This window comes from Buteo buteo, chromosome 20 (assembly GCF_964188355.1).
Source record: "Buteo buteo chromosome 20, bButBut1.hap1.1, whole genome shotgun sequence".
Classification (NCBI taxonomy): Eukaryota; Metazoa; Chordata; class Aves; order Accipitriformes; family Accipitridae; genus Buteo; species Buteo buteo.
In genome coordinates, this window is record NC_134190.1 from 22177981 (window position 1) to 22202959 (window position 24979).

Sequence of the window (24979 nt, forward strand, 5' to 3'; positions counted from 1 at the left end):
CAGGTAGAGGTGCCTGGGCTGTCAGGCTCCCCAGCACATCAGCACAGGGCAGAGCTGGGAAGGAAATACATACAAAGCCATACTCAGAGCAGCTGTCAGAACAGGAGTTTGGTTGGGGTTTGTTTTGTTTCGTTGGGGTTTGTTTTGTTTCGTTGGGGTTTGTTAAGATTTTTTGGTTTCAGGGGTAAGATCGTGTCTACGGTTTTCAACTTCCCCTTCAACTGATGCTGAGTTTTGCTAACCTTCTGCTTAAGGACAATGCTGGATACTAAGCTTTCCCCAAACAAATATCAAGAACTGGATACTTAAAAGTGAGGAAGAAAAAATAAGTATATAGAGCAAATATGATGACATACACTCATCTCTGTATCAATAACACATATTAAAACTTACAGACTGGTAACACTGTGTTTTTTATAACACACTCTTAAGATTAATGAGATTTACTAACATAAAATATTTGAAACCAACAAAACACCAAGATTAAAATCAAGATACATTTCTGAACTGTTTTCCTAGCTGCCTTTCTTTCATCTTATTACTGAAAAACATGTAGGTCCCAGCTGTATTTATATTTTCAAGGTTCAAAAATAATTTTTTTTAAATCAAGATTTCTTTAGCATACTGCTTTATCCCCAGCACTGCCTAACATGAATAAATAAATAAATGAGTAAGGGGGCACTAGACCACATTTTGAACATAATGACTATGCAAAACTGACATGACTTCTCTATTAGGTTAAAACATAAAATCTGATAGGACTCTTAATCCACTAAGGACTTAAGTTCTACCAAATATATACACAAAAGTATCAGCAACGGAGTGGAAGAGGTTCTAAACTTGGCTCATCCAGAGCACATTACTGACAATAACAAACACAACTTTGATGACAATTACATAACTTATCCTAACAGGATAAATGCTAATGGCTAACCAACAACCAAATATCTTTAAATACAATATCATTCTATAGTTATTAAGTATATACCATTTAAAAAAAAATTCAAACACAGATGTTCAACATGAATTTCAGATTAAGAGGATAAAATTCACTGAGAATGTTCAGGAGGCTTCACATTCTAATTGAAATTTTGCATTTATTCTGTATACTTATTTTCCCCAAAAGGCTCCGAGATAAAACTGAACAGTCAGAATTAAATTGCAACCTCCATTCTAATAATTACTTTTGAATGTAGCATTCAGTAATATAGTAAATTGCAAGCATCTAATATGTGACGGGATAAATTTAAAGCAGCAGACTAAGACTGGGGAGGGGGGGAAGAAGCAAAGTCAATTTGCTGATCTGATAGAAGTCAGAAAATTATGTTATGTAAAACATTTTGAAGCTAACCACCAGTAAGTTTGAATCTTACAAAAGATGTCTTGCAGAAATAATAAATACAGGAATGCTGCATTCAGAGAAAAGTATGGCAGCAAAAAAAGAAATGCAAAGACTATGCTGATCAGCAAGGATATCCAAGTGCTGCTAAGGAATAGGGTCCCAAAGTAAAGCGTGTACCCTAGATAGACTTAAAACCCCCACTTTCAATGAGGAAAACAGAATACTGTTCTGTAACCTTGCACTGGAAAGGATTGAAATACTACTACTTACTGAACCAACTGAAAGCCAGATTTCCTTATTCTAGAAAGGGAGAAGAGCTTGATTCTGAAGAACTTGAATCAAGAGAAAACCCAGCTACAAACATCCTCCACGGGCTTTGCTACATCAACATGATAAACTCCTTTTTGCTATTAAAAAGCATTCCTTACTAGGCAGAGCTTAGTCTTCTTACAGGAAGAGCTACTGTCTAATCCTAGGAAGCATCAGCATCCTGGCACTTAGATGACGATCACTGAAATTCAAGTGAAATATTTTGCTGGTGTCACAAATCAATTTATTTTAAAAAATATTTATCTGTCAGGGAGTTAGAGATTGCTGTGTTGACAGTGTCTAAAAGACTGAACAATCAGGTCACTTTCATACTTCAAAGTACTTATTGGATTGACATTCAGTAACAGTACATGTTGCCAGTGGATAATTCCTATTCACTATCAGTCATTATCAGTATGTATTCAAAGCAGCTAGTCATTCCAAATGGATTATAGAGCCAGAAAACATAATGCTCTTTGATGGACTCTGACATGAAGAGTGTGACTCCAGTGATACCCTAGTCTCAAGCTCTCAATGTCAGGACATTTTTCTGTACATCAGTTATTGGAATCCGCAACAGCTGAGGATATCTGCTGGACTGCTAAAAGTCCGAGAGGTAGATTTGGATTGTCGATGATGTGGCCCATGCACCAATTCTGAAGAGTGGCTCTTCAGTTGCAAAATAAGGGGTCACCTCATTTATTGCTGCAATAACACAACAGCAATGCTGATTGTCATGAGTACTTGAAATTGCAGTGTCTGGAAGAAATGCAGGATACATGTACCTGGCCGGTCTGAGTTTCTGAACACTACTAACATATGATTGACAAGTCTTCACAGTACAGAGACCTTGACCTATACATTCTTCTGGCTGTGCTCCCTGCCCAAGTATGCATGAAGGAAAGATTATGCTGTGGTTGAAGGAGATTCCATGAAAGGACATACTTTCCATACACTGCTTAGGTCTTTTCTTCCAGTGCATGGATTTATGAGTGAATTCACATGTCTATGGAGCACATATGTTTAAAATAGAGCCAAATTTGAAGGGTGACCTTCTTGCACCAAGGGGTCATGAAACTACATACTGCCATGTAGACAAGACAGGAGAGTCTTTTGTCAATGTATGGTGGCTGGTGTATACAGACAACATGAGATTGATCAAAGTCCTAGCTGCTGTAGGTTTCGATAATGCTCCTAGGAGTTCTGCCTGCTGAGTGTGCTAGATGTGATTTTTGAACATTCATCCTGCGGTTCAGAGAACTCAGGATTCCTATGGTTTCGTTCATGGAATTCACTGTTTTGGGGAAAAAAAGACTCATCTTCTATCAGCCAGTTATCAAGACAGGGACGTAGCTTTAACGTCTGACATTTAGGAATCATAACCTTACCCGCTGTGTCACTCTTGTTCAGACATCTTCCACATCATGTGGCAAACCCCTGCTATCAGGATATATACGGTGTCCCTGGTGGCCAGCCAGTCGCACACAACTAGGGAACGGTGGCCTCCACTGCTTCTCAGAATGGGCCAACCCTCTTTCTTCCCAAATTGCTATCTTCGGGCTCCCTGCTTTTTCCTTAGTGTCTCATATATTCTTAGTTTTTCTCTTGAATCCTCGAGCTGCTAACTGTCACCATCTCAACAATTTCAGTTCTGTCTGCATTCTTCCTTTTATTGTCATACATGCTTTAGCTCACGTCCCTTCTCATGCCTTAGCAACAGCCTTCATAATAAAATTGATTCAAGACCACACTGCTGTGCTGCACCAAACGAGGTCTGAAGTGACAGCTTGAAGGTTACAGCATGCTACCACTGGAACTAGGAATGTTAGTGAACACCTACTCATTAAACACCTTCGGTGCCATGTGAAGACCAAAGGCCAGAAGCATGAATGGGTAATGATCCTGGCCCATTGTGAATCTAAGGCACTTACAGTACAAAGAGCTGGTAGAGACCTGGAAATAACCTTCAGATTGAGAAATGGGAACCAGTCTTTTTTCTGGAACAAGGGGGTTATCCCCACAAAGTCACTATCCTGAAACTGAATTTTTCAGTACACGTGGTTCGGGTTGCTCAAATCTGAAATGGTTTTTAATAACAGGGAAGTCGTTAATGTAAAGGGTTCTACTCAAAACACTGCTATGGGCAAAAAAAGAAACACATCCCTCATGTAAAGCCAAGATTTAGTTAGTATAACTGAAATCCTAACAGTTTGATCAATGAATTACTAATAGTCCAGTTCTAATTATAGAAAAAGAAAGCTAAAAGAAAATAAAATAATACTATTCTATGAAAAAGTCTCAATAATAATAATACAGTTAAAACTACACACATTTTCCAGTAGCTACACCTTTTTCCAATGTTATAGTCACCGTCCTGTCCCTCTTGCCAGGCCCTAAAGTTGGTATCTTCAGTCCAGACAGGGGGGAGGGGGTAAAGCCAAAACACATGATGTCCTTAGTTCTTTCCTGGGAGGTCAATGTTTGTTTGTCATGTTGATGGTTTCCTCCTCACTCCGGGATCTGCTTGGGGTCATTTTTATATGTTTGCTAACAAATTCTACACTTTGTTTTCCTCACTGTCTGCAAGTCCATGTTGCATTGAAATTTACCATTTGTGCAACATTTATGTATGTTAAATCTTGTTCTTCATTGTTACTCCTCTGACTGCTTTACTCCTGCTCCCAGATCTGATTTTTTTGACTGATCTTTACTGAACATTTTACAGCCCTGGGTTCTCCAATGTAAGCATGGGTCTGTTTTACTTATCATCCTACATCTGTACACCTCTACACTGTCCCCCCAATTTTAAGACCTCTGCTATTGTATCAAACATGTATTCCTCTACATCACTAAGTTGTAAATATTTACTTCTACACAGAACTACTTGTTACTGCTATCTTTATAAAACCCGTGGCTATACCATGCAAAGCTAAGCAAAAGTAAAACAAATGGGGCATAACCACCTGGTCATTACGTAAACTGCCAGTACAGCTCAACAAGCTAAAACAAAGCTCCAGGAAGGCCGTGGTGAGTTCAGATAAAGCAGTCCTGGCAAGCCTCAGTCCTGACGCCTTGCGAAGTCAGTACAATTCCTGTGACCCGTTACTAGTGATGATAATATTTTATTTGTTGGGCTACAAGACACAAAGGACTTTTCCCAGTCTGTTTTGTTGGCTTGTCCATGACAGCTTCAGCGAGAACTGAACTTTAGCCAAAGCCAGTGGAGGGTCCCTGAGAGGGATAGAGTGGGAGACACAGACATTGTTAACCTATGTAGTCGATACAGTTAAGAGGTATGAGCTATAATGCCCACATGGAGATGAGAGCAAAGTTAGAGGGAATGATCTCGGAAGTAAGGGTGATAGTGACAATGGTGACAGCACAGTGACATTCAGCAACAGTGATGACATTGGCTGTTTCTCCCCCTCCTCCTGGGGAAGGGAATAGGGAGCAGGAACAGACGCTGCTGATGTGGCAAAGTTAACAATGGTTGGCCACTAGTTGTTTTATTTTAATATGCCAGATATGGTCTTTCCAATAATGATGATGATTATTAATAATAATAATAATAATAATAATAAATAAAAATAATTGGAGAAGGCTAGCAGATTGGCTAAACATTATTTCCCCTTTGCAAATCCATGCTGACTACTCTCAATCACCTTCTTGCCCACACTTTTAGGGATTGAGGTGAGTCGGACTGGCCTGTAGTTCCCCAGATCCTTGTTCTTGCCCTTCTTGAAGATAGTGGTGAAATTTGCCTCCTTCCAGTCCTAAGGAACCTTTCATGATCACCATGACTTTCGGAGATAATCAAGAGTGGCCTTGCAATCACATCAGCCAGCTCCCTTGGCACTGTTGGTGCTTCGTGTCACATCCCATGAACTTACACATGTCCAATTTGTTTAAACGTTCCCTAACTGGATCCTTTTCCACCAAGGCTGTTTTTTTCTTGCTCCAGACTGACACAAAGAAGGCATTGCAAACTTCAGCCTTTTCTATGTCATTTGACACCCCGGCCGCTGTCCCATATAGAAGCAGATTTTCCCTGGTTTTCCTTTTGCTGTTGATGTACTTGCAGAAGCTCTCCGTGTTGCCCTCCATGTCCCTCACCAGATTCAATTCCAGTTGGGGTTTGGCTCTCCTGAGGTGATGACAGCATAGTGTTGGCAAGTGACAGTAATCACCTTGGAGAAAAGTTTACAGAAACTTCTTTTTGTGTTCCCTACCCTCACAGTGATTGGGACTGGGTGGGCTTGGCCACTGGTAGAGAGAAAATACTTTGGAAACTGATTTTCTGGTCTGACCCGGTATGATTTCAGTCACTTGCTCAGTAAGTTGCAGTGTGTAGTCCATGTGTGAACTCCAACAGGCATGGTGCCTCTGTGAGATGAGGTGTTTCTAGAAGCTGCTTTCGACAGCAAGCTCTTTGTAAAAGATACAGTTTAGCCCAATGCACAGTTTGGATGAAAGGAACAATAGACATAAAGAAATAATATGTAATATAGCTCCTCAATTCAGAAATATCTGTTGTACAAAATGACCAGAAAGGCAGACTCTGCCCAAACTGGGAGGATAGATCAAACTGACAGGAAAAAAATATGATAGCAATAATTGTTATAAGTCTTCAGGGCTCAATAACGAAACTGGTCAGAGATTTGGGACTGACTTATGAAGAAAGCAGATAAAACATTTATCATAGCAAATTTCATTTAGCTTGACAGTCAGGAGCAAATATGAGATGTGGAAATGTTAAGAGATGGAACATAATTTATTGTCTTCACTGTCCAGGAGAGTACGCAAACCAAAGAATTCAGCCTTTCTTGTTTTTAATGAGGGGGACATAGAGGGACATTGTTGTATAATACACCAAAGTTTATGAATCTTTGCATTTTAAGAATAATTGGAGCTTTAGTTGTATGAAATGCTACCCAAAGTGTCTTATGTTCAGGCCTTTCAAAGGAGAAGCTGATTTACACAACCAGATATATTGTCCACATGTAACAAAGCTTCTATTGTAAGATGGTGCCTTACATCAAAATCAGGAAAAAATACATAAACATATAATTATAGTAAAGGACTTACACAGGAAGTATAATAAAATGTGTGTCACTGACTGAAAGCTTTATTTCAATTTATGACATCATTACTAAAGCAATTATATTTGTGAATGAAATGCCTGTATATACTATACTGACTGCCCATTTCTTTTCAAAACTTGGTAAAAATTCCATTTGCATAAAAAAAACCAAAACAAAACACCCCCTCCCCCCCAAAAAAACCCCCAAAAAACCAGAAGCAGGCAACTCGTGTAACTTCTGAAAACCACTGTCAGCCAGCAGAAGGGGCATGATTTCTCCCAGGAAGTTACCATGTTCCTACTAAAAACCAATAAATTATATTTTTAAAGAGGATTTTTAAAGTCTGTAACTATAGTCCTTATGTGGGCAGCCTCCTTTAGGATCAGCACCTATACATATCTTGAAACCTTTTGTCACTCCTACTTACACTAACCAGTAGTAAAGATACTAATTCAACTGGAATGTGTATCACACAAGGTCAGGTGTGAAAGAGTAAAGAAAGCAGGCAACAGTAGGTCTCTTAAGAAAGAAAGAGAGTTTTTTGTTGTTTGAGTCTTCCCAGGCACCGAGTTCCACCTTGATTTAGCTGTATAATTCAGCACCTTAAGAAAATGGAAGCAATCAGACCCACCTACTCTGGCTTAATGGTGAAGCAAGACAAGGGGCAATTGAAAGTTGGTGAAAAAAAAACCCTTCTAAAATACAAAATAGACACACACTATTTCTGATGTTTTGTCAACTCTTTTATTTCCCACCTACATTCAAAGATAAATGAAGCTGTGAGTTTTTCTACGCTGCTGACTGAAAAAAAAAAAAAGGAATCAATGCTTTCTGCTGTGATAGAAATAGATAAATGGATTTTGTAAAAAAAATAATCTCATAATTTTAGTGGCAGTGATTGCAGGTTTGGTTGTACATGAAATTTTGGGGGTAATTTTGTTCCTGTTTATACAAAAGATAAAATGTAACACAATGTAGTAAAACTGACAATTTTTAAGGTTTTATGTAAAATTTACAGTGCAAATGTTAACATGGTTACTCAATGAACCATTCCAATCACTTGCAAAATCTGTTTGCAGAAAACTATTGTCCTACTTAAAAGCTATTTTGTGCAATGTGATTTCTATTAATGGATAATAATTATTTAATAATAACAATCCTCCTTAGGGAAGAAATATTAATCATATCAGATAGGTGAAATGCAAGCAATTAATTGTACACCTTAGTGATCTTCTAAGTCCTACCTACCTAATACTCTAGGGTTATATGTGATATAGGCAACTGTTACTCGTAATACATGATGTCATTACAAAATTCAGATGTTGTGCTTTGAAATGCTCAGTAAAATAGAACAAACTCCAGATTTTTAAACAGCCCACTAAGATTTGTCAAAGTGGTCTAGGTAGCCTAGCAGTAGTCTACTGACTTGTGTTGTAGAAATAAGGTTATGCATCAGATATGTGTTTATACAGCACACTGTTTCATAACTCCTCTTTACAAAAAGGTAGTGAGGGGCAGAACTGGTTTTCTAGCCCTAACTGTGTATTTTAACTAGCCATATGTTAACAAAAGACTGCAACTATCGTGCTTAATTTCATTTCTGTTTTATCAAAAGCCTTCGTTCAGGGTATTTCCCATATCTATGCAATGTGATGTTCTCATGTACCTTTATATTTTAATAATACATAAGATACCCTCCCTCAGGTGAAACCCATCTCCAGATGCTTTACATGGCAGCTGCATTTTTATATGGTAGAAAGAAACATCCTCATAGACTGTGTAAAGTGTGTAAATTTTGAGAACATACCAGTGATATTGTCATAACTAGTAGATACTTAGATTGAACTATTTATTAATGACCTTTGAACAAGGGTGTATGTGCAAGTAGATTTGGCTACTATAGTATTAGTTCTGCTGTCAGGACACTACAGCTTGAAAGCTCCAGAAATGGGAGTTTTAAGAGGACAAGCAGAAAAAAAAGGACAAGCAGAAGATGACACCAGATACTCTAGGACTTTACACACTGATTACAGGTGGTCCATTACTAACAATTACTACTGATTCTAGGAATATAACTTTGGGAACCGGATAAAACTGGGTTTAGGGATAACAAAGAACAACTCTCCAATGTATCCATAGATAGTAAATTAGGAAATGACGTAGTGTTATGAAGCAATTAAAAAGAATCCCACTTCCTACAGAAGACTTGAAGCTGTCAACCTTAGAACCATAGGAGCACTGGAGGGGTAAGAATAACACCAGCAAAAGAGGCAGGCACTAAAAAGTCTATGTAATTTGTGATTCAAAACCAGACTACAAACAAAGTTCCTAAAACCTTGAGAAATTCCAAAAGGCAGAGGGGCTACACTCCACCATTTCTTACTTATATAAAAAAAAAAAAAAAAAAAAAAAAGTTGCATTAGAAGGCAAAAAAATACATATCTTCTCCCTTTAATGCAACCAGTTTTTCTTGCTTAGATCTTTAATGCTGTCTATGGCCACCTTTTTTGTAAGTTTTAGTATTAGGCAATCTTTTCACTTAATAGTCTTCTACGTTGTAAATTTCAGCAAAACACTATCATTCATGCAGTCTTATTCACACCTAAATAAACAAAAATAAAATCTACTTATATTTCTTGGCAAGTTAATTCATTACACTGGACAATAATGTACACTGGTTAACATTTTAAAATGTCAAACAGATTTGTCTAATTGCGCTAGTATCTTTGCAGATAGGAACATACTATTTTGACCTTCTGAGTGGTCATATTAACATTTAAAACAAATCTACATATATCAAGCTATGTAGAATATTTGTTGTAAAGTTCAAAATATTTTGAATCAATTCATGCAAGATTAGATAAGAACATGCAAAGGGCAGAAGGAAGATGGAGAACTGCAGATTCAGCTAACTGTTGATTACCAGAAATAGAGAGGTTTCAATCTGAATTTAAAATGTTAATAAAGCATTATCTCTTGTGTCAAAAATTTACATGCAAGTGTAAAACCAAAATATAAACCAAAACCAAAACCACTAAAAAGAGCTGTTACATTACTGTGTAATCTATTAAAAAAATTCGAAACACTTCACCATTAGGTGATGTTAAAAATTGAACTGGTAGGTGTTTTAAGGATTCCCTTTTGCAAAATAGACCATTAACATCAACATGCATTCTTAATATCTGTGCTTGTTCATTAAAATATAAACATATACACCTTGAAACTTCAACAAAAATTATGGAATTTTCAGTGGTTTTATTCACACCAAGTTTCCAAAGTGTATTAGCCAAATTGATGAAAGCCAGTTTCAAAATTTACAGGCCTGCAGGAATAGAGGAATTCATTGAATGCTGAAGCACAAATCTAAACTGAAAAGGAGTAGACAATGTGATATAAATATTCTAAGACTAAGATTCACAAAGAAGGCTGCTTGTACCTAACAAAGCATGCATCATCTCAATGGTCATATTATTTGCTATAAGCTTTCATTTTCCCCTTTTTTCCAAAAGAAAGTTTTAGGAACATGTTTATCTTTCTTGTTCAGAATGCAGTATACGTGAATATACTGTGAAAACATATGCAAGTATATGTACTATAGGTGTATCATAAGTGAACATATAATGTGTTTCTCTTGTGAAAAATTTAGCCCACTGTTATTATATGTACCATGTAAGACTCATCATTATTTACTTTTTTAGCTTGTAGAATGGTAGTCCCCAAAGGCTTTAAGATTTATACTGGATATTGTACATACTAAAGAATAAGTCCTTACTCTAAAGACATTGTTACGTAAATAAGCAAGAAACAATAGAGTAGGGAGAATAGAGAGAGGTGTAAAATGATTTGCCCACTCACACAGCTGCAAGTTAAAGATGTACTGTGGCATATACCCACACGCCCATCCATAAATCAGTTCTGAGGATTACCTGTGCTAATACCTGTTATTAGGAAAATAGGTTTTCCTTAAAAGCTGTAAAATTGTTTGTCTGGTTTGTGTTGCCATTTATGAAGATTTTCTTTCCACCCAGCACCTTTGCTCTCAGTAGCAGATTCAAAGCCAATGCAGATCATAGTGACTATGCCTGTGCCTACAGCTGCCTACACTGCCCATGAATTTGGTTCAAACCAGAATGATTCTCTGCTTCCTGGAACCTCCATTTCACTCCATTCTGTTCAATTTCTTCTAATGCAATATAATCTTTAAACCTCTGGAAAAGCATGTAAAATGAGTGTTTCATCCTCACGTTTTATACAAATTAATGGCAATCCGAATCTGGCCAGACCAAAGAAACCACACCTATTCCATATTCGCAGTAGTCTGCTGCCTTCTGTACTTACACTGTAACTGTTGAGTACTGCAAGAAGTAGGGACTCAGTTCATCTCAGGGCATAATACAGGGCTGAACAAAGATACCCGAGATAGATTACGCAGTGACAGCAATATGGAGCTCTGCCTAGACTGATTAGCCCTTTAAAAAACAGGAGCCTTCCACCAGACTTGAATACCAGACTATGAAAGAGTTAAACTGCTTCTACCATGAGACCCCTGAATCTGGCTCTGAGCAAGCTATTTTTGGTACAGCTCTTTATTGTGCAACATAGACATATCCTTCCTTTTAATTGCTAAATGAAATCCATGGATGTTTACACCAGGTAAAGTCCCAACTATTTGGACAGTTACATTATGACCATAAGAGGAAAACTAAATAGAAATGCAGTTGTCTGTACCAGTAGATGATTAGACCACTCCCTGCTATGATTTTGGCCCCATGTGAACCAGCATTCTCCAAACCAGCTCCTGGGTGCAGTTTAACAGCGAGACTGCTCCAGGAAAGACATCCAAGAGATAATTTCCATGCAGCCTCTCTGTTCTGGATGTTAACAGCATAACTCATGCAGCTTTGGGGTATTTCATCCTGAGGTCCTAGAAACAACTGTGGCATTCCTTAGTAGATGTAATTATATTGCTTCTGTTAGTCTTTGCACCAGTCCGTCAATGAAAGTTAGTGGAGGCTTATCTGAGGATTCTAAGGGCGGCAGAGTCCATACTAAGGAAACAGATTTTCAGAGAAAGAGTATTTGGTGAAAATAAACATACAACCTTAATTTTGCTTCAGTGTTGGTCCCCAAAAGGTGTTTGATTATACCTATAAATTCAAATTAATTGAAGCTGAGGTTAAAAGCACCAACATTCCTTAATTTGACAGCCTCACCACCAGAGAGGGTTGAGGCTGGATAGCTGCCTACACCAAGCATTATTTTTCTGAATCTAATGGGATTCCTGTTAAAACTTATCTTTTAATTTAGAGAGTTCATATTACCTAGTTTTGGAGTGTGCATAAGATTAAGTTTGTTTTGTTTTGTTTTTTTTAAATCTTAAATTACTCATGCATTCTATTAGCAATAGCATCTTAATTTGATTTTCCAGAAATACATGTTGCACTGGAAAACTTCTATGCTGACATTATGATTAAGAGCACTTAGTGAAGAATTCAGATTTAGAAAGTGGCCTATTAGGTGGGCAAGTTATACAGTATTTCAAGTAATATTTTCTGATCTCTTGTCTTCTACTTGATTCCATCTATAGATTAAAAACTGCTTAGGGAATGAGGCAGGTCTTCATATTTTATTTTGTATTTGCATCATTCAATATGTACAACCAGACCTTACTATTTCCCATACTGATGCAGGACCAGGAATAGAACTAATAATTTCCTGTTGGGCTTTTCTATAGTACTGCTTATTGTTGTATCTAGATATTCATTTAAGGAGTTTAATATTCACAACACACCCATTAAGCAAGAAGGGATTACTGTTCCCACTTCACAGTTGGGGTCTTTGTGCACTTAGTTGAAAATAAGTTATTTGAATGCCATGAGGACTGAATTCCAAATGCAAAAAGTATAGGGGTTTTTTCAGAATTATTGGTCATTCACAGCTCTCAGTGGAAGCTGTGACTACTCATAGCTATGCTAATTAGAACACAGGTATTTTCAGTCAAGAAAGGTTTTCATTATATTCTTGTTCAAGACAGAGAAAAGATCTGCTTGAATGATGCAGGACTGAGTCCAAAACAAGAGAAATAAATATTATGTCCCTCTATCAAATCTTGCTTTAAGCGATTTCTCTTATCATTCAATGGAATTAGAGAATAAGTTGGAAGGGACCACAGGAAGCCATCTAGTTCAATTCCTTGCTTGGTTGTCCAAGGCCTTGTTCTGTCAAGTTTTAAACATCTCCATGGATGGACAGTCCACTGTCTTTCTTTACAACCCATTCCAATAAGTTTGATTACCCCCATTGGAAAAATTCATTCTATATATCTAATGGGAATTTCTCTTGCTGCAACTTGTGTTTGTTGACTCTTGTTCTATTACCCTGCACTTCCAAGAACTGCACTTAGGCACTGAGGTAGAAAGCTTCTAGAAAACTGGTATGTGAACATTTGCTGAGCAGTGAAGAAGGGGATGACAGAAGTTCCCCTAAGAAGCTCTGAAGCTGTTTTGCAGATGAAATGAAGAGCAGATAACTGCTTTCTATCTGTTGTGTGAATTCCAGTGTTTCCTGACTCACGGTAAATTACTGAGAAGAGATTAAGATTTTCTGAGATAACAAAGTTCCAATTCAGCTGATTACATATCAAAAGATTAAAAAAGACAAATATACAGTAACTGGATTAGACAAAATTTATCCTTCCAAGTTGTGAGACCTGGTAAACTAGAAGAATACGAGACCAGGACTCAGAACTCCAACAGTAATGTGGTAGCAATCCAGCCAGAAGAGAGAATAAAAAAAGAAAAGTTGTCTCTTGGCAGGGGAGTGTACCTTAATTGTATATTTATGTCATGAAGGTGAGAAGGCTTTAGTTATTAATTATTCTATTAGTTAGACACAGGTTTGATTTCAAAATGGCTATGGTTTAACTGTATTATAGCTGTAATGACTATAGTTACATTAATCTAGAAAATCACAAACCAATATAAATAATAGCTCTTTAGGAGCCAATAGACATGAAGTACCTAACTATTTTGCAATTCAAAATATTGTCAGAAATAACCACTGTGAGTAGCAGTACGAGAACATTATCTTAGGAATGGAAAGTTTCAATTAAAACAATTTGCTCTATAATAGAAGACAATTCCATTGAGAATATAATTTTTAGATAATTCCTAAGCCAAATGATTTAAAATGGGACATTTAAAATTCATGAAAAAATGTCTTCATAATTACTATTTCCCAAATATGGAAATGCCCTTTCATTTAAAAAAAAAAAAAAAAAAAAAAAGGCATTTACAGTAAGCATGTTTCTGAAAAATTATGCAGAAAATGAATACTGATTTGCAAAGTGAACTATCACATGACACTAACTATACAAGAAGATAACATTTATTTGTACTGAGCTCTGGGAAACAAAGTCTCAGAAGATGTAATCTCTGTGAAATTACTTTGGCCTCCAATGCTTTTACCTAATGAGCATGAACAGATTCATTTTAAACTTAGAAACATGTACATAGTAATGGAAGACCATAAGAGATTCTAACTTTAGGACTGCAATAGTAATCTTCACTCACTACACACTGATTCTACTAGTAAAGTGATAAAAAGACACCCTCATACCTAAACTCTGCTGACCTCCTCTTGGTGTGCAAACAGAGCAATTTTAAAAATGGGAGAAAAGTTCCTTAAATAAAGTGTTTTTACAACATGGAAGTTAGGCTAGCTGGAAAACCTATAAAAGAGCTCAGAAGTGATTTTTTTTCCTGGTCTCCATGCCATTCTTTAGCTTCAGGATCTCAGTGTCTACGTAGGAGCTCTTAAATGTTCTGATTGTCACACAGTATGAACAGGTATCCTGGACTGTATGTCTTCATCTAAATTCTTAATACACAAGCACATTTGTGGTCTTGCTTAAACTAGAAGAAAGGCTGTGGTGTTTAATTAAGAGAAGCTCTGCATAAAGGAAATCATTACATTTAACAAGAAGCGGTCCTTCTGCTAGAATGAATAGTCATCTAATATACTATACCAGCAATACAATTTCTACTGGAAGTATGATTTTTGCAAGATAATATGTCATTTATCCTCACTCTGTTCTATGACTTCTATATATGGGGATCGGCGATGAAATTTAGAATATACATAGATTATGCATGACATGTTTTCTCTCTTCTGAATAGATTTTAAACCCCTAGAAATTCATTAAAAGGTAACACTGTTGATATAAGAAACAGAAACCTCTAAAAAAAAAGGAACAGCAATGTTTCCAGAACAACATCATTGTGGATGTTTCTGCAGATGAGACAGAAACATTTTACTAAATGACCATGCTGCAACTGATTTTAAGCCTTCCAATTAAAGTTCTTCCTCAAATTATTCCCATGTTTAACCACTGGGGTATTATGAACCCTACATTTCTTGAGATTTATAATCCAATCTGTCTCATGAGGCTTCTGATTATAATTCAAGCAACTGCAGCACACACAAGATATGGAAGGATAAGCTTAGTTTGCAAGAAATTGGGAGTAGATACTAAGTCTGCATTTTCTAGGTAGTGTATATTAATGATTCCAACAACTTAGCATAGCAAAGGCCTTGGTACAATTATATTATTATACCACAGTATCTAACGGACTACCCAATAAATACTAATATCATACTCCAAATCCTATGCTAGGTGAGACCATAAGTATCATTATAGCTGAGTAGTTACCCAGAATAGCTGACTAAATGATACTGGTCATTGTGTTGGCCATGTTTCATTGCATGCTCATGTTCAATCTGGCATTCACTCTCTAAGCCTTCACCACTGATTTAATGATAGAAATTTCCTCATAGTCTGTTTAGTTACTGGTGTGATATGTGACAGTCTGATATGTTAACTAAACATGCACTTTCAATCTCATTCTGCTGATAGAAGCCAGAACACAGGGCAACAAGATCACTGGCTTTACCCAGCAGGATTTTTATTCATACATACATATATGCATATATGCATATTTTTATATATATATATGCACACACTTATGTTCTATGAACCTCTTTTAAGAATTCATGTCAGAAAAATCATTCATGGCATTCCTTCAACACCAAGATACTCTAAGGCCATCTTCAACGTACTAATACTTCCCTGTGTCTATGTAAATGTTTTACAAAGACTGAGACTGTGTTCTCCCTCTTCATGGCAGCATGACGTTGATGACCTAGATCTATGATGTGGTACATAAGAACTCCTTATTAAACACCTCAAGGTCCCAGTCTGCAGTCAATACTCTTGTTATTCCTCTCTAATTGCTATCATGCAAAATGTTATGCCACTTGTACTATCATAATTCTTCAGGCTATTCAGTTCTTCCTTGCTAATATTATTATCTCCCTGCTTTGGTAAAACTTCTCACCTTTGTGCCTGCAGGTATCTTTCACCCATTTCTACTTTTCCTTCTGTGATGATTCTAAACTGAATAGAAACTTCCCAAAGAGTCAGTTTTTTAAAGATATCCATTAGGAACCTTCCCCACTAGTTTCCTTTTAGGTGCAAACCCTTGTTGTCTCATATAGCCAGTTCTTCAAGCTGAGACTTGCACAGCAACTGAGTAAGTGCTAATTTTTCAGTTTAATCCATTACATCCTATTTGACACTATACCAGATGCTTTATGGATGACCAGATTGCATCTGCTAAATTTAGCTTGGTCAAAGCCAGAAGAAACAGTAGAAGAGGAGAATCTGACATGATGTCTCTTGTATATTTGATTTGTACCATTTACTTCCCTATCCTTTAAGATTTAAGGTTGAATTTATATGTTCAAGCCAATCCAATAAGATCCAAATAATAAAGACATGTGGTATAAAACCCATTAATGCCCTGTCCTACTTCAGTATGCCTTCATCCTTGATCTTGCATTTAACACTGGATTTAAAAAACACCTTAGAACATTAATCTTCCCCCTTTCCAATTAAAAAAAAAAATCCGTTTTAGTTGATTCCACCTTTTAAAATAGTCCATTGTATGAGTTTGGTTACCCTTCGATGCCTTCTTCCTTTTAATGTCTTCCTAATGTTGTGTAATTGACCAAAGGAACCATCAAAGTCAGTCACTTCACTGACTGAATTAATTTCTGCAGATAATACAGTTCAATTTCTTTCCTCTGCTATCGCTATTGTCAGTAGTAATACATGCCAACAAAATGCATATGATTTATTTTCTTATTTTTACTTCAGTAGGCAGGGAAGTCATATTGAATGTTCAGAATTTAAGCTTTTAGGTAATGCATTGCAGCTTAGTCCATCAGCGAAGAAGATAAAACACATATACATGCACTTAATCATCGCCAGTGCTATTTTTGCCAAGTTGTAAACTTATTCACTCAACTTGGTTAAAACACTTGTTGATTCTTACAGTGAGAGTTCACTCTTCCCATCAAGAGCAATTCTACAATCACAAACAAATGCAAGAGAAATGAGGAAGTTCTATGTGGGTATGTTTGAGATGCAGGCAAACTGGAAATCCAAATCAAATCTTAATTTCAGTAAGTTCTCCATCTTACTTAGTGAAAGGCTAAATATACTTAGTATGCCCAAAGTACTTCATCAGTTTTCTCTGGAAAAAATCCACATCACTTGCATCTTCACTTTTCCATAAAAACTATTAGCCCTGTAAACAGAACACAGACAAGGCAGTCTATAATCACCTTCTGGCCTCAACCGATACTCCCTTGCAGTCTGGTTAGAGTGAAAGCACAGGGTAGCTTTCAGTCTACTATCCTCGATGCTCAGCACAAACTAACTAATTTTTAAAGTATTATTTTATAGACGTGACAAGGTACAGGCACTTACTGTTACTTATAGAAATTAATCTTTTGTTTTTATTTCCTCCAAATTAAGTTACTGTAACTCTAGCTTCTCTGAATCCACACTTTTTTCACTTCTGCCTCTCATCCTACAGGCCATATACCTAGTTGAGCAACAGAATCCATAAATAACAATCCTGAAGACTGCAGTTGACTAAAGTTCAGTGCAATTCCTTTAGTTGTACTTCCTGTACTTGACACAAACCATACTTTTCATAAGGCGTGTTATGTACAATATGAATGTAATTCCCCTGAAAGTGTTTTTACTTCCTTTCATTCTACTCTTTTCACTTTTTCTTGGATGCTGCCAACATGAATGGCTTTATATTTTGAAATTGTGTCATTCTATACTTGATCCTTTACAGAACTTTGATGTATGTTACTCTGTAGTCTGTTCATTTTTTTAAAATGCTATCTGTAAGTGTATATGACAGCTTGCACCAGGTGCAAAAATCATTATTTGGACAAAGGTGTTCAGTAAAACTACTGCCACTGCTCAGCTTTGCAGAACCCGTCTTGATAGGGCTAATTATAATGCTCTAGCTTCCTTCTTCTAGCCAGCTTTTGACCAAAGACGCCATCCCCAAATTAATACTCATACATTTGACCTTTTAGATTAGGCTATGTGACACTTTAATCAGTCTTTAATAAAACCTAGACTAGATTCTACTGTCTCTCTGATATTTATTTTTGAAAACCTTTCAAAAAACCCTATCAGAAACTTTGACAAGACCTGTTCTTTGTAAACCCATGTTGGCAACTGATTATCTCATTCCCAATTCTTTTTCAAACAGCTGGTCTTTATATCACTGTGGATTATAAGCCTTCTCTGACATTGAAGTTCTCAGCCCATAAATAAAGAAAAAACCTCTTGCTTTTTATGACTTTTTTTTTCCAAAATAGAACTTCCAGTAGGTTACAGAATTTTTTTTAAAAACAAAATTGCTGTATAGTACATGACATTAAAACCTTCAGCAACGGAAGTGTATACTCAAAATGTTGCACGTGTATTAAAGCTAAAAATGAGATCATATTCATTAGAACTTAAATGTCAGGGAGTGGCACTTCTCCACACAGGAGGATGAGATGGAAGCCATGGGTGATCCCAACTCAGACAGTGCCCTCACCAGCCAGGACACAACGGCACAATATCCGAAGGCTGTGGGCAGAGCATGGTGTGGGTAACGGGCTGCACTGACAGTCCCAGACAAATCAAAGCAGTGAACTGGGTCCAGAGTGCATCCAGTGAGCCCAGTCAGAAGATGGGGCCAGAAGCATGACTGGAAACAAGACTACAACATAGATCCGAGGTTCATCCAGGAACTGGGGCCAGAGATAAAACTTGAGAGAGGCACACCTCTAGCAGGGCTCTGACAAGGAGGGGGCACCCGGCCTGACCTGAAATGGGCTCCTGGACCCACAGGCAGGGGGTGAAGGATGTGCCCAGGGGAGGCTGCTCAGGACAGTTAAGGTCTCGGGGTGCACTCAGGGTCCTGACACTTAACTAAGAGACTTTTTCAAGTTTCTGCATCTTTCTTGGTATTGTAGCCTAAAAGTTCTACCATTCTGGGTTTAGTTAAGTATCAGATTTGCACTAAGGAAAAGCTTAAATTTAATAAATCTTGGACCTCGGAGCCAAATTTTGAAAATATAAGAAGAAATGAAAAAAGTATACATACAAGTACGTGAGTTTCTCTTGAACTCATTCATCAATCATTTCCACATAGCTAGTTTTTGTACTGCCTTCTAAAACATTCTCTGCTACTGAAGTTCTCAGCCAACAAACAGAACATAATGACATTAATTTACGCCATTATCCGGCTGAGCGTTTGTAATCCCACTTCAATTGTCTCTACAGCTCGAACACTTTTTTCTCTGCTAGAGACCTGTTTCATCTTATGATTATAGTTTATCTTTTAGTTAATTTCTTTAAATTCATCAAATAATTATCCCGAATTTTATTCAAGTTTTACAACAATCACTGACTGCATTTGTGTGCTCTTAGCTTTTCATTTTTTTAAATGCATCCATCTTACCAATTTTGCACCACTTGGGACTTTGCAGTCAATAAAGCTGTTATAAAGGGAAAAGTGGTTGGGTTTTTGTTTGTTTGTTTGTTTGTTTTTCCCACTGCAGGAAAAATCATGGGCATCCTTTTATATAAAAGAAATAATTCCACAGAGTTTTAAAATTTAACATTTTGAAAGTATCTACAAGTAGTATTTACTTAACTTTTGTGACTGGTTTTATTTTTAGGTCTGTTTATCAGCAGGTTTTTTCCCTGATATTTATGTGAATAAAAATTTCTTAATGGAAGCACTGTGGAAATAATTTTGATTACCAACTCTCCAAATTACTCTAGGTATCAGGAGGCAAGACCACCAAGCAGTTGTGTACCCTTGACTCTACACAGCTTCCGAGCCATGCAGTGTCATCATTTCTAGATACGTGTAGAAGTGAGTGAGGCATCTGGACAGTATTTTTTCTAAAGAGATCATCTAATATTAAGTATATAGTCTTCATCTATTTAGTTGTCTAAACAAAGGCCAAATGTTTCAAGACTATTAGCTGGTTACCTCCCTCAACCGCACAATCCTGTGCAAACACTGGAGAAACTAGGGAGACTTCTACATTCATGAACCCGAAGGTATACTTGCTCTATACTTTGGAAGTGGGAAATTTTTAAGCATCATACCTTAAGAATGAGGCAGAGACTGGTTTATGGAAAGGAACAATTTAATTACTTTCCATTGGTGTTGCATTACTTGCAAGATCACTGAATTGACCCAGTCTCTCCTGCATTCAAGAAAGGGAGAATGAAGCAGCATGTCTGGCATACTCACACCACCACCAGAGTTCTGTGGCCAACGAGTAGTCTTTCTCTTGCTATCTAACACCTATTCTCAACCTTAAGTCATATTGTTCCAAGAATACCTTGACTCATTAATTTAAATGAATCAGCATTTCAGTCAAATGTCACAAATATGCAGTCGTCTTTGATATTAGAGTTCAAGAACTGCTATATGGCTTCCTTACCAAAACAGAAAGGAAGATGGAAGCACAAATAAACTAAATTAAAAAATTATATTATTTAGTCATCAATGACATATCATTGTATGAGTCAGTTACAGCTCAGCCAGAAACAATTTTCTAGTACTAACATTCATTAAATCGACACATTTCTGCTACTTTTAATGGAGCTATGTTATCTTCCTTAGGAAACTGACATTTGTTTCATGAAAAGAGCTTGTAAAATAATATGCTCCTCCATGACTTTTAGTAGCACAAGCTTGATCCAAATTATGAAAAATTTCATTTTCCTCCACACTTAATAACATATACTCTCAACTCTCCACCTGGACATTAACTTATCAACATAAATACCCAGTTAACAGAAATGAATATTTAAAACTATAAATCAGATCCATGTGACAAGGTCCTGTGATTTAAGCAGGGCTGAACCTTAAAATTCTGCTAGGGGAGCTGTAGATTAAGGGAAAAATTAAGAAGAAAAAAATGACAGAGATTTATGGAAGGGATATAAGAAAATTTGATTTGAAATTCAAAGTGCAAAGCCTCAAAACACAGTTTAGACATCTTAAATTTCTCTCAGAGAGGGTATTTACAACACATTTCTCCTTCGTAGTCTTCTTTCTCAGGAATGATACATCAGTGAGAGAGCATGACCTAGGAGCGACCACAAGCATTTGGCAGCAGAATGCCTTCATTAGTCACAGATGTGCTCCTCATTTGGGACTGCTTGCCACCAAGGGGATCTTCATGAACACACGATAACACTTTAATTTCTTTATCTACCACCTGGTGACCAAGCACACAGATAGTCTAGCAGACAGATGAATACAAAGACATGCCAAAAACCCAGTGCCCACATCAAGTTGAAGTACCACATGTGGAGTCTGTAAACAAGTGTATCAAATGCAGGCTTTTGATAAACTACAGCCTTGACATATTTAGGAGTATTACAGATTAAATTTACTTTAATCGCCAATGATTGAAATGATTTAGAACTATAGTTTTTTTAATACTCCCTAGGGAAGAGGGCAATTTGATACATTCACACAACTATCCAGTTGTTCATAAGAGCCTTCTGCAGATATGGAGACCTCGTTTTAAAAAGAAAGCTAAAGGCAGAAAGTCTAAAAGACACAGGACATTTTATATACATAGAAACATTGTAATGCTAACAAAGATGTAGCAAAGCTCAATGTAAGATCTTGCAGGAGGGGAAGGTGAGTTTACTTTAAAACCCAGTTTTATTCACTCACACTCATGCTCTCTCATACATACCAGCAACCACCAAAACAGTTGAGTCCAAGGAGTCTGGCCAGCAGTTTGGCTGCAAGATGCGTGAACCCAAGTGGTCTGGCCAGTACTGAAGCACCAAGACATATAACCAGCGGTCTAGTCAGTATTAACAATGACACTAATAACAAGTGACAAGAGCTATCCAGTCCTGCTAATCCAGGTGCTATCAAAATCCAGCCATTCTTGAATCTTTGGCTGTTTGCTGATCTCACAACTAGACATTCCCCTTCTTTCTCTATTCATATCAATCTAACATTTCTACTACAAATGTCTACATAAAACACAGACACCGGACATTTTAGAATTATAGTATGCTTAATAGGGTCCTAGCTACCATGACACGAAATTCACATTATTCTCACAGTTGCTCAAAGTCTTGCTTAAGAACATGGATGATCCCGGAATTTTGTGTTCAGTCCAGCTTATGGCCTGACCTGTTATTTCTGAATCACTGATAATTTTTAAATATGATTTTGTTTTATGATGGTTTTAGATTAGCCATAATTATAAAAAGCTCATGTTTATGATAGGCAGTTCTAAGCATTGTCATTAAAGGATTAAATGCAATTAGACTGTGATGTAGATTCATAATGGGACCATAAAAATACATGATCAGAAAAGGCTAGTAGTGCCAGTCAGATTATACAGACTGACATATAAATTAAATGAGACTCTGCTATCATTCAAGCTAGAAAGAGAATTAGGTTATTGTGTTACTACACAGAATTTATGAAAATAAGTGACTGCACTGATGCCAAAACAAACTACACGTATGTTATGAGACTGGGAGTATACTGAAGCTAACCATGGTCTGTATAGTTTCCAAAATCTTCTTGGATGCATCCTGCTACTGATAAAAAAGGAGAGGAAAAATAACCTCCCAACAGAAATAACAACATGAATTTTATTTCCATGGGCTAATGACATCACTGATACAAACGCCAGCACTGATGTGCCTATCTTTCAAGGAACCATTGAAAATTTATACACATTTTCTTTGTGTTTATGAAGTCAGCAGAGAGATCTGTGCAGCCGTAGGGTAGTTATATGACCAAAAAAAGGATCCTCACAATGCTAGTCACTCAAAATGCCAAGCCCTCAAATTCTGTCCAGAGCTGATCCATATACTTGGCACAAATGCAGTCTTTTATAAGTCTTCCTAGCATTCATGCTCTATGGCATTAGCTCTGTAAAACACAGAACCCACTAGTACAAGGATGCTGAGGATTTTTACTTTGAACAATTTTGTGGAAGAATAAAAAAGGAAATATTTTGGTGCATTAAACTGTTAGCTTGACTTCTGCATCACCATTTGTTAGTGGCATGAGCGCTCATCTCCAGCAGGCTAAAGGGTTCTGCTGCTTGAATGGCTTCTACTGAAACAGAAGGTTGTAAATCTCTTGCTATAATACACGTCACTGTATACATTGCAAGATCCTTGACTCCTCCCTAAAGATTGCAGCCTGAATGATGAAACACCTACAATTCAGGTAGGCAGTGCATCACAGAAAACGTTGAAGCAGAATAATGAACAGAGCCATTAAATACTGTATTATTGGAATGCAGCTTGGCTAGGACTCATTTTGTATTCTGTATTGAACTACAGAAGTGCACGTATTACAACGTACAAATTGCTCTGAATAGCTCTTCTGTGTCAATGCAATCCATTAACACTGCCTGTAAGAGGGTTTATTATAAGCAATTTCTTTTAAAATATTAATTTCAAAGCATCTATTAGACTCTTGTTAAGCTTTGACTATATTACTGTTGATAACCTTCCCTTGTAACTAACTATATGGGTTATTTCCTTTACTATTTTCATTCTTTTGTAATTCCATTCAAAGCCTAGTCACAAGGGATACTAGAAATGCAGCACAGCTCAGTTCTTGATCTTTCCTGAATATGTCCTGGAACTTCAGAGCCAGGAAAAAAAAATCTAAATTCTGCAATGATTTCAACAAAAATTAGAGAAAACATTATTTCTGCCCAGGAGTATAAAGAAGAAAAATCTATTTATTCCTATCTTAACTGTTTACACAAGCTTTTAAATCCATTGTTAGTTTCAGGCACTCAGAAGCTGGGAGAGCTATACTGTTCCCTTTTTCACCTCTTTCCTTCTTCCCTCACTCCCAATTAAAAAGGAGAAGGCAGGTTGTTCATGCCACAAACTTAAGTCTTCAAACCTCTTAACAATGGGAACAAAACCTTTTTCCAGCTTCACAAATAATGAAACTGCTTTCGCCTGCTGATTAGTACCACCATAGGTTGAAAGGTTGAACATGCTCCAGCTCACGTTTCCTTTTTTTTTACCTATTAGTTCACACTGTTTAGATTGATAATTTTCCCACCCATCCCACCCCCTGTAAATACTAGTTAATTTTTTTCTTTTTATTTCCTCATGGGCTTGTATTCTAGAGATCTGACAAAAATAGATTTCCAGTACTTAGTGTTCTCAAGATTTCAAATACCGCTTTGACATTGTTCTTCTAGCCTGTCTCTTTTTTTAGGATATGTACATTACGGAAAAGGAGTCTTACAAAATTGAAATCATCTACCTGTAATTTCCCCCCAAATAAGCACATTTGGTATTTTCAGAGCTTTGTTAGGAACATTCTTGTTACTTGCACCTGTTACAAGCAGCTTTTGAGAAAAACTGTAAAACACTTTCATCTATGTTTACTCAGATTTGCTGTGGTGGTATCAATCACCTTGTCGCAAGGGAAAGCTAGCGCAGACCACACATGGATATTCCTCTTTAAAACTGTCATTTGCTTCACCCAGTAACATTGTGAAAGATAGAATTTTATTTGTGATAGTTAAGTCTTTGATAGCAAAAGGTATGAGTCGGAAAAACCACCCGCAAGAGGCAAACCCGAAAGCTGTGCTTTCTTTACCAAAAATGAAGGGGGAACCTGCTGTACCAGCAGTGATGGGAGGCAGTGTCATTAAGCACAGGAGGCAGCGTGCGAAAAACCCTTCTCTTCTTTTTCTTCCTTCCTCCTGTTCTTATAGAGGCTGTCATTGACCTTTATACCTTCTTGTTATCTCTCTTTTTGTTTTCACTAAGTCATATTTT